This window comes from Rhinopithecus bieti, unplaced genomic scaffold (assembly GCF_001698545.2).
Source record: "Rhinopithecus bieti isolate Rb0 unplaced genomic scaffold, ASM169854v2 scaffold_34958, whole genome shotgun sequence".
In the NCBI taxonomy this organism is placed as follows: domain Eukaryota; kingdom Metazoa; phylum Chordata; class Mammalia; order Primates; family Cercopithecidae; genus Rhinopithecus; species Rhinopithecus bieti.
The window spans coordinates 283,203-295,241 of NW_016814973.1; positions in this window are offsets into that span (position 1 = coordinate 283,203).

A 12,039-nucleotide genomic window follows, 5' to 3' on the forward strand; every position below is an offset into this window, starting at 1 on the left:
AACTTATTTTAAAATTGAGATTATATTATATATATAGACTGTCACTCAGATTTTTTGCTTGGCAAGTTGTGGGCATTGTTCCACGTCATTAAATATTTATTGAAAACATGACAGTCTGTTTTAGGGGCCACATGATAATGTACCTTTTGAATATACCATTATTGATCCTTTTTTAAAGCCATTTTCCTATTACTGAATAATCCAATTATTTCTACTTTTTTGATGTTATACATATTACCATTGTGGACATCCTTGTACATATACTTTATTTCATTAAGAAAATGTTCTATCACCGAGATTCAACAATTATTGGCACATGGCTAATCTTGTTTTGCCTATAATTTCCAAATCTCCATTTCCCAGTGGATTATTTTGAAGAAAATAGCCCAGGACATTTTTGTTTCATAAAGTACAATAGGAAAGTGATCATTTGGCAGCAGATAACAGCATTACAGGGTCTTTTTGTTGGACATATCTAAGTTTTAACTTGGTAATTTCTTAGAAAAGTCGTAGAAGATTCATAAGAAGTAGAAAACCACATTGTTAAAAAATGTGGTTTTCAAATAAACACACTGTTCTTAATTTTATATTAGTAAATTTTAGTTTTTGCCAGATTGTCTGAAAACAAAGGAGTCATCATTAGGATATTCTGTTCAAAGACTGAGATAGAGAAAGTAATTGCTGCCCTTCCTAAATAAGCAAATGTTACCTTCTGAATATCCATAAATGGTAAAAAGAGAAAATGTTAAATATAACTAGATGACATATTTGCTTTATAAATTTTATAAAATGTTCTGTAATTTCACTTAATGCTTTTAGTGCTGCATGTAGGAAGAAAGAGTGAATGTGTGGTTCATAGGAGGAGAAAAACTGTTCATTCTCTAGAAATGCAGTAGCAGGCTTTTTAGAGTGTGATGTATCATGTACCCACCCACTCTGAGCTGTGTGAGGGAGACTAAAACTATAAACACATCCCTAAAATATTTAAGTACGTCAGAGATCAGGTATCAGTAACAGACACTCCCTGTCCTTAGAATCCAGCCACATTATCGCTGCACAGAAAATTGTCAGCCCCTTTCTCACCCACACTCGCCAGCTTCCTCACAGAAGCTCCTTCCCCAGTTAGTCAACAAATATGTATTCATTACTCACAGAGGATTCAACAAGATGCTAGGTCTTGCTTTTAAATCTTTCCATTCACAATACTATTAGATCAAAATGATTTTTTCCAAACATAGGACCAATATTTCCTTAGTTCTGTTTTTGAAACCATCTGTCTGCTTCCTCTCTTCTTCCCTCACTAACTTTAAGCCCTTTGGTCTCTCTTTGAAGCAGTCATATTCAGTCTTCTTTTCTTCTCTTGTTTTCTTTAGTAGCTTTTTGTGTTTTCTTATTTATCCCACCATTTTTTTTTTTTTTTAATTTTCAACATTATTTTCCCAACTTTGCTCTATTTTCAGGCTGCCACGTAAGATTTGATTGACTCTTACCTTATCAACTGCTCTCCCTGTATATCCTGGTTAAAAAAAGAAAAGCAAAATGAAAACAATATAAACTACTGTCAAGGCCAAGCATTCACCCCCTAAAATGACTGCCTTGTTTTTTGCTACTGGAAAGTTAGCCCTACTCAGGTAAACTTATTTTATATATCTTTATTAAAAATCATAAGTTCTAATTAGAAAAGGTAACTTTGGAAAAGCTTTGCTTTGTAACCCCAGACCATTTGGAAAGCAATTTTACATACAAAATCGTGATTCAGGATTGATTGCTCAAAAGAGAATGAGAGACTTGAAGAGATGGTAAGAACTTCTAGTTTGGGAAAGAGAATGTCCTAGAATACTCATGCTGTAATTGCAGAGGAAATATCAATTTCCACTAAGATTTGTGGAAATTTGGAAAGTGGGTGGGGAGGGAGAGGAACAAGGATGTGTTCTAAAAGGAAGAGAGCTAGAACTTGTGGAGAATTGCTTTATCAATAGCCTAGAAAAATAAGTGGTTACAGGAATGTTTCATAATCAGAAATAGACAAAGATGTATCAATAAGGGAAAGCGATCCAGAAATTTAAGATTTGGTTCTTAGGAGGATAAAGGGTAAGTTAATCCTATTTAAACTCAGGATAAACCCAGGATTAAATTAAACAGTAATTAATTATAAGGATTATGAGAAAGGAAGATGCAATTGTATCAAGTATCTGACATTTCTTTAAATCATATCCTAATTATATGTCCTATTTAAACAGAGCAATTAGTAATACTAATAAATATTTGTGCTTGTCTGTTTTAATAAAGAATTTTACTTTCATGGACAGAAGCATAATTACAGGGAAAACATACTGATCTCTCTCACTTAATAATGCTTATGGGACATCATTTCTGGGAGCAACAAAACCATAACCACCACTAACACTATGACAGCTAACACTATTTATAGTTTAAATGTTTATAGTCCAAGTCCTAGTGATGGAATAGAGTTCTTTAAGGATTGACCTTAGAAACCCAAATTTACAAAATGATAGCAAATGCGAGGCCAACTAAGAAATAAGTAAGTTGCCTTTTTCCTAACAAATAATCATCAGCAAACATTTTAAATTACATAATTTGATCACTTATTATGTGCCTCACCAATGTACTTGTATAATACCTTTGAAATACTATTGAATGTATTTTTTTGGTTCCCGTAAATTCTTAGTTGCCCTGTTTCCTCCCCATTATATCAAAGGTATTTATTGTCTAAGAAATGTTGTATACTGTCTAGAATAAAGCAATTTTTACATTCAAGAAAGTTTTCAAAGTCCAAAGCAAAGAAAATAGGACTGGGAGTTCAGGAAGAGAATGTGTGGAGTGTTCTAATTACAATTACTGCATAACAAATCACCCTCAAACTTAGTAACTTAAAACAACCATTCAGTTAGCTCATGCTTTGGGAGTCAGGAGTTTGGGAAGTGCTTCGTGGAGGGATCCTGAGATATTGATGAGGGCTCCTCTCATCAGAAGGCCTGACTGGGCTGAATGTCCAAGGCATCTTCCTCCTTGAAAAGCAATTATACTAGAGCTCACCTGGGCTCACCAGTGTGTCTACATGTGGTCTCTCCAGCATAGTAGTCTCAGGGTGTTTGGACTTCTTCTATAGTGCCTCGCTTCCCCTAGAGCAACATTACAAGAAAAACAGATGAAAACTACATGACTGCTTCTGACAGGACCTTCCAACTTATGCAGCAATCCTTCTTTTGGTTAAGAGCATTCCATTAACTAATAGAGCATTCTGTTGGTTAAGAGCAAATCCCTAAAGTCAATCCAGATTTAAGCAGAGAGGACCTAAGTCCCACCTTTCAGTGGGAGGAGTATCAAAGAATTGGAGGACATGTTTAAATTGCCCCCCCAGGGGACTGGATCTTAGTTCAGTTTTGTCAGATCTATAGACTTTGAGTAGTTGTCAAATTGTCATGGTGGAGAGAAAGGCTAAACAGGATTCTAAGTATATAGACACTTGTGGGAGAGAGACTGGAATAGAGTCCAGTGAATAATCTAGTTGGCAAGAGTGCAAGGTTTGTGGAGAGAGGTCGAGAAAGTGAACCTGAAAAGATTATGGGGACTTGCATGCTGGGCTAAGAATTTTGGCATTTACCTTATTATCAGTGGGTAGCCCTTGACACACAGGAGAGTGGCATGATCAAGACAGTGTTTCCAAAAGATTGATCTGGCATGGAGGTACAAGATCATTGGAAGGGTCAGACTATAAGAAGGGAAGTCATTTATAAGGCTGTTGGAGTAATCTTAGAGGTAATGGGGCTTACTTGAGAAAGAAGATTGGAGAGTTATGGGAAGGAAAAGTCAACAGACTTGATGATCGATTGGTTATGGAAAAAATGTTGTCCACTGGAGAGTTAGTTGCATCCTATGGAGGCAACATGATGTAGCTCAGGTTTCCTGTGCGGACAGAAATGTAAAGAATTCTTCAACTCTTGAGGAAGTAACTCCTGTTCCTACACTAGACATCTGATTAAATAAGTACAATTAATCTTCATCCAAGCAATATAATCTGTAAGATCATGGTTTTAAATTAGGAACTGCAATAGGTCACCATAATTGTGAATTTCTTCATATTTTTGTTTATAAAAAGCACTCAAGAAAACTTAATAATAACATTGAGAACAATAGCAACCAACAATTGAACTTCATACTATCTGGAATTTTACCCTATTCAAGAAGAGCTCTTGGCTTCCCCTGTTGGTAATCCATATTTCCATTGGTATGAACAGTCTAAGAATGGATATCACTCACTGTTTTTATTTATGGTCCGTTCTACAGCTTTGAAATTAAGTTTGCATTGGGTGTTAGCAGATATTCATTACCTTTCTAAAATGCTACTTAAAAAACTGATTGTTTGGGGAGTAGGTGGCAAAGGAGAAATCTCATATTCAGCTGGTTGATCCCATTCATAAAAGGCTACATTTAGAAACTCTCCTGTATTTATGGTGTATGCTGTTACTTTTACTAGTGGGCCAGGCTGACTCTCCTGGGCTTCTTCGCATCTTTTCTGTTTTAAAATAATCTTTATCTTGTTTCTGGAGTAAAGTTTTTGTGTTCTGTAAAATATTATGCAAGTCGACAGCAAGATATAAATAATGAACCATCTAAAGCAACATTCCAGCTAGCTAACACAATTTGAGAGGCTGATTTATACTGGAATTTTCAAAAAAAGCACAACAAATGAAAAGGAGGGAAGAGACAACCCACTAGAAATAAAAAAATAAGATATAAACAAATCTTTCTTCACAAAGAACATCCCACGTATGGATGCCTGTGAGACTCAGAAATTATGCAGTCCTAGAAGTTGTGAGCCAAGTCTTCTCTGAGGTGCTTTTCTTTCCCCCCAAAGAAGTCATAACAGGTATATATAGAGAGATCTATAATGCCTTTCTGTTGGGGAAATGAAAGTACTTTCAAAACAATCTCATAACATTGTGATGGAGGAAATGATGGCAGGTTTTGTATTACCCCATCATACAGGTGATGGAGGCCCTGATAAATGGAGTCAGTGGCAAAGTCACAAATAGCAGCCAGGCCTTCTGATGTACAGCTAAGACTTCAGTAGTTAAATGAAAAATGTGTTCCTGGTTTGCTCAGCCCTTTCTCATCTTTCAGACCGAATCTTTCTCATTGGTTTTAACCCTTGTTCATTGCAGCACAGAAATGCATTCCCCCCACTTCCAAGATACAGGGCTCCTGACTCTAATTTTAAATTTGAATCTTATATTACAAAATGATATCACAAACAATAAATGCTAAGATCAAACATCAAAAATATAGTTGGAGAGTCAAACTCATAAAAGCAGAAAGTAAAATGTTGGTTGCCTGGGGCTAAGGGGAGGGGAGATGGGAAGTTGCTGTTCAATGTGTATTGTTTCAGTTATATGAGAGTTCTAGAGATCTGCTGCTGTAAAACATTGTGCTTGTAGTTAATGATAATGTTTTGTAAACAAAAATTTGTTAAGAGGTTGATTTCATGTCATCTGGGTTTTTTAACCCCAATTAAAAAATACAACTGGAATGTACCCCTGCCCCAACAACAATAGCTTTATGACCATATGACCATAAACTGATCTACTACAACTTTGGGGAGTGCAGCGATACTTTACTGTTTGGGGAGTTACACACCCCTTTTGAATCTGACAAAAGCTGTGCATGATCTCCCCAGAAAGATACACATCCACAATCACACGGGCTCCTGAAGCCACTTCCATGGTTCCATGAAAATCTTGGTTAAGAACCCAATACAGAAGGGAGAGCATGGACTTGAGAGAGACCTTGGATTAAATCTTTGCCCCATCTTACTGTGTGACTTTGAGAAAAACTATTCAATTTCTCAGCACTTATTTTTCTACTTGTAAAATGGGAATTATGCCCTTGAAGTGGGGTTATTGAGGAGATTAAATACATAATGCACATAAAGCATTTAGTACAGTGTCTAGCATATAGAATGCGTTTAGTACGTAATAATTCTTTTCCCTGATGAGATATTTAGTGGAGAAATGACTAATGTTTGGAGCAGACACGCTGAAGCTGATGCTCAGGCCCACATCTACCTGATGACTGAAAACATTATGCTAAGGGCAGATTGGTACAATTAATCAAGGGTTGGAGCCTTTTAAAGTCAAATCATTTTAGTTTACCCTGTTCGCCAAATCTTTTAATACTCCTTCTACATTATGATGGTTCCCTGTGGTGTGAATCCCATCTTCCCAAGATAGCAAGCAAAGCTCCCACATTTCTCAGTTTCTTTGCCGCCAGGGTGCAGTCATGTGACTTGGGTTCTGCTAATCAGATGCACATACAGAGATGCAGATACAGAAGTGATGCATATGAAGAAGCAGGTGGGGTGCAGGACATCAATTCTGCAGGCACAGATGGTGGGAAAGAAAACATGGTTTTGGAATCGTGAGGAACAGCCATTTCCTTCCCTGCCAGTTCTGCATTGAGGTTCTGCGGACTGTGGAAGCTCACTCCAGAGTCTGTTTCTTTACTTCTTCCAAAGACTCAGTGAGCATTCTAATGTCTTTTAATAATCCACTTCCTATTTAAACCAAATAGAATAGATTCCATGACTAGCAATGAAGAACCCTGACTTTCATAATGCTGATGTCCAGCCATTTCATTTGATCTTCCTCCTGCCACAATTCCCTTGTTAACTCTGCAACAAGAATAAGTGTAATAAGGGATCCCGATATTCTTACATGAGTGAAATTTACATAAGAATGGGGCTTTCTATAAACAAGGGGCATAGACTCTTCCCACCTTGATCAATGTCCTGAGTAATGTCTTTGGGATGCCTGCAAGAAGAATTTTGCAGCTTTTGTCTTGAGAGCTCCTTAAGTGTTCCTTCTACCCTATTCACCATATTCATGCAAGCAGTGCTTACTAATTTGGATGTTTTAGGAAGGCAAATAGTTGTGAAGAAACTACTATGACCATGACAGAATAATAGTGGTTTGAAGGGAAGCGTTCTATGCAATTATTATTTTTATTAAAATGAAGGACTATTCAGGAACGAGGCCACTTTACTAAACAGGTGCTTTTTTCCTCCTAAAATATTTTGGGTTCATTTGATCAGCCTATACAATGCTTAAACTTTTTATTTTTTGATAAACACAGACTTTTAATAAAGCTGGTTTAAAGTCGCATGGTGGCGATTGTCTCAATTCTTTCAATAAGTATTTATCATGAACTACCATATGCCATATGTAGCGCAAATAAGATGCTGAATCAGTAAGATGCAATATGTTCTCTTGCCCTCAAGACTCTTATAACCTAGTAGGAAGACAGACAGACAACTCCAACATAGTGTGGTGCTCGGATCTGTTTCTTCCAGAACTGGAAATGGTCTTTTCTTCTGCCAGGGCACTCTTTCATTTTTTTTTTTTTTTTTAAGTAGTTTAACCTCCAGTAAGAGGGATTTCTTCTTATACCTGAAACGTTAATAAGATTGCTAAAGTTTGGTGGAAACAGCACTCTTATCAAGATCAGGAATACATCATTAAGTTTAATATTATTAACAGCTTTTGGATTGCATTCAGATGTCTTATTTCCACCTGGACTGGGTGGAAATACAGGTCAGCACACCTGTATTTCTTAGGGTTCCTTGTTGGCAAGCAACTGCTGACTTTAGCTAATTCAATCAGAAGGAAGTTTAATGGTAGTTCAGAAAATGAAAGGAAAAGCTGGAGAATAAGACTTGGAAAACTACTGGAACCATAGCCGCTCTGGATCTGGTTAATGGGAACTAATTGATAGTCTTGTCCGGATACCACTGATCTTGTGTTATTTTTCTCAAGATTCAAAGTCCAAAGATAGCCCAATCCTGTGTTGAAAGGTTGAAGACTGCTGAAAAGGAAATATGTAATTCCTTAAAAATAAACTGGAAAGTTCTCACCAAAAGAAAACAGAATGGATATAGGCAGCCAGATTCCAAATATGTCTACCATTATGTATATGCTTTGAGTATGAGGTTCTCATGGTGCTATCCATGGACATTTCCCTGAGTGGATATTGGCTTTGAACAGTGATGTTGCTACTTACAATGTTGTTCTCGACCCAAGCTTGGCCACCTGGTGAAGGCAAGATAGGAAAAAAAATTATTTTCCTTGTGTAAAGAGAAAGGAGGAAGGGAGGAATGGGGTCACTGAAGGCTGAAGTGGTAGTTCTCAATCTTGGCTACCATCAGCATTACCGAGGGACTTTTGCATTTTAATTATTTATTTTAAACTAATTTTAGACTTCAGAAAAGTTGTCAAAAAAAAAAAAAAAAAAAAAAAAAAGGAGTTCCCTAGTACCCTTTACCCTGCTTCTCCTAGTAACATAATTCTAATAACAATATAATTATCAAGAACAGGCAATTAGCATTGGTACAATATTATTTAGTAAACTACAGATTTTTCACTGTTTTTTTCCTCATGTACTTTTTTTTTTTTAATTCCAGGATCTTATCCAAGATCCCAAATTGTATTTAGGTGTTACTTTTTAGTTCTTGAAATGGTTCATCACACTTTAATTATCTTTCACAACCCTGATACTTCTGAAGACTAAGAACAGTCATTCTGTACGATGCCCCTCAATTTGGGTTTGCTGTGTTTTCTCATGATTGAAGTTATGTATTTTTGCCAAGAATACCACAAAGGTGAGGTTGTGCATCATAGTAAGGGGCTCAGGATGTTGATATGTATTAATAGTGATGTTTCTATGGTTAAGTTGCTGTTTCCTAAGGTTTTCATTGTAAAGTGACTATCTTTGTATTGGTATGTTAGGGGAAGGATTTTAAGTCTATGCAAATCCTTTTCTTCTCAGACTTTTGCCCTCAAATTTTGATGTTCTCTATTTCCCTCTTTTCTATGTTTATTAATTGGAACTCTATTGTGACGAAGAGCTGTCTCTGCTCCCTCTGCTTACTTTTAAATTTATTTCATTATTTATTTATATGAGTGTGGACTCATGGATATTTATTTTAGTCTATGACTTAAAACCCAATGCTATCATTATTTGTTTGTTATTATAATTTGAATTTATTATTTAAATTGCTCCAGCTTTGGCCATTGAGAGCTCCCTTAGACTGGTGTCTGCTTTCTTTCAGTAAGATCCCATCTTTGTTGAGCATTCCCTTAATTTGTGCACCATGAGTTATTCGAGGCTTATCTTGTATTTTACCTGCTTCAGCCCTAAAAGCAACCACTTCCCACCTGGGGAAGTCATTAAATTCTAGTGTCCATACCCCAAGCCAAGCCAATCAAATCCGAAGAGCTTAGAGGTGGGACCCAGGTGGAGGTAGTTTTAAAAGTTCCACAGGTGATTCTAATGTGCAGCTGAGTTTAAAAATCACTAGACTAGAGTGGTACTCTGCTAACATTAATGTGTCTATGAAGCCCCTGGGAATCTTATTAAGACTGATTGAGTAGGTCTGGGGCAGGGACCAAGCTTCTGTATTTCTAACAAGCTCCCACGTCTGCTCATTGTCAGATCGCACACTGAGGAAAAAGGGGCTAGAAGATAGTATTTCTTCAAGTACCAAAAGCCTTAAAAAGTATTCCTAGTGTTGCAAAGTGGCTTGTGGCTGCAGAGAAACTCACTATTTGCTAGCTAACTATTCAGCATAATTTTATTTTCTAATTAGTTGGCATTAGTGGTAGAAAGAACTACTTGCCATATAGCATAGATAGTCAAGGAGATTGCTCTAAGAATTGAAAATAGAAAATGACTCAGAAAGCAAACCTCCTTAATGAATAAAAGCTAGTAAATGTATTTGCCTGTCTTCTATTTTCTCAACAGGCAAAGGGTACTGAATACATCTGTTGGAAAAATAAAAAGTGATAAAAGAACATTTCATGCTGAAAGCATAGCAAGAAAATCCCAGATGTGAGTATCCATTTTGGAAGACAAATGCAAAAGATTGGAGTCTTCTGTGGGAAATAGGTCACCATTTTGTATTTTGTTTAAACAGAATCCCAAGGGAACATGATCCTCAGTTCTTTTTGTGTATTAGCTCAGTTCTTCCAGCTGTTTTTACAGCATGCATATTCCTGTCCAGCTGCTAAGCTGTCTTTGTCTTCTCAAGGTCGTTGGTCTCTAGGAGAATAAGAAACAGGTCTGAAGAGACACAAGGTGCAGTCAAGATCATTCCAACCACCTTCTTTCTATTAGAGCCAGGCACATTTGTCCCATAAAATATCTCTTTGATCTCCAAATTAGGCTCATCTTCAGTAATACTCAAGGCTCAGAAGACTTGATACTTCTTTGGGGTAGTCTTTTAAAAACACAGATTCCCAGATCTTTGGGTGGGGCCAGGAAACCAGCATCTCCCACTCCCCTGGCCATCTGATGCAAGTGTTCCACATACAACACATTCAGAAACTTTGATCAGAGAGGTCAGATCAGCAGTATACTCCTCTTCGGTTCGTTACAGGCTTGTTTTAATTCGCTAACTTAGCTTAGTTTCCCATCCTTCTCAACGCCTAGGTCAGAGAACCCAACAGCGGCCATTCACATTATTCCTCTTCCCCCCCTGTTCTTTTTGACCATCATTTAAAAATTCTTCGACTTATCTGCTGGAGTTTTGTACCGTAACCCTTCCTTTCCTTAGATACGAACAAAAGCTTGAGAGGCTCTGGGGCTTTTCCTCCTGGCTGGGTGATCAGAAACTTCCTGGTCTATATCATGCTACACCCTTGGGTATAAATCAGAGACCCCAATCTAGCACACCTCAACAGCCGCCTTTTGATAGATGTTTACTTTGTCTTGAAATTGTACTTTATTAGTCATAGGGGAGTAGGCAAATCCATCATTAATAATGATAATAAAAATAGCCGACCAAAGTTGGATAATATCATCATCTTCATAATTCAAAGATCATCTGATATTCAGGATTTTTAGTGCATTAAATAGAAACATATTTACTTGTGATTTTGCAAAAATGTTCGTTCTGAGTTCATGATGTTCTAATTTCATCTATGTCAGAAAGAAGGACAACTGATCTTCCTCCCAACCTAATGTTCGGGAGAAAGGTCATGACACTGGGAGTAGACTTAAGGGTATGATAACTTGTGCTGGAACATCCTCCATCTGGCAGAGACAGCTTGACATTCACAAGAGGCCTCACCCACACGGCAGAGACTGGCAGAGACAACAGAGACTCCCAGAGGAAATGTCTCCCATCACTTCTGAGAACAACAGAAACCAGAGGGGGGCATTCAATCACAAAACACAATGAATACTTACCAGATTCCCAGGGGTGCTGTCCTTGAATCAAACACTTTGGGAGCATGTCTCACAGAACACATGGAAACTGATTACCTTGGAGTACACTGACCTTGTCTCTCCTCGCCTTAGGCTAATTTGGTTCTGTCATGTGAAGCTACACTACTGGCTTTTCAGGAGCTGTGATGATGTTGTTTTTATTTTTCTGGCTCCTGCCTATGGTGACATGGCAGAGAAAAAGCTGCGCTTTCACACTCACCTCTGGTCCCACAGTCTTCAACACTAGACACATTTATAAGAAGGTCTCTTGGAGGAGGCACATTTATGACCACCGAGGAAAATATTTATTATTTAATTAACAAGATAGGAAAGTTGAACTTCAGGATTTAGATAAATCAAAACTGATTTTGGTCCAGTGGTTTGGCCACACCCAGGAAATTTATCCATGGGTCTAACTAGGATACTTTTGGGGAACTATCCTGACTCTCTGGTCATCTTCTATTTATAGTTATCCTTTGAGTTGGCCCAGTTCTGGTCTGGATACTCTTAGCCTGAACTACAGTTTATTTCCCTCACAGGAGGGTGTGGAGATGAACAAGTACACTTTTAAACTGCAAGTTTTGAAGTAGAGTTTGAAATCTATTTAGTGGACTATAACTAGCATCTTTATTTTCAATAAAATATAAATTTCAGGGTACATGGCTTAAAGGATGGGTAAGTAATGTCTCATGACATTTTATTTGTATCTGTACGTATGCATGTGTCATAAGTTCCAGTGTGAAATATATTTATTTGAGG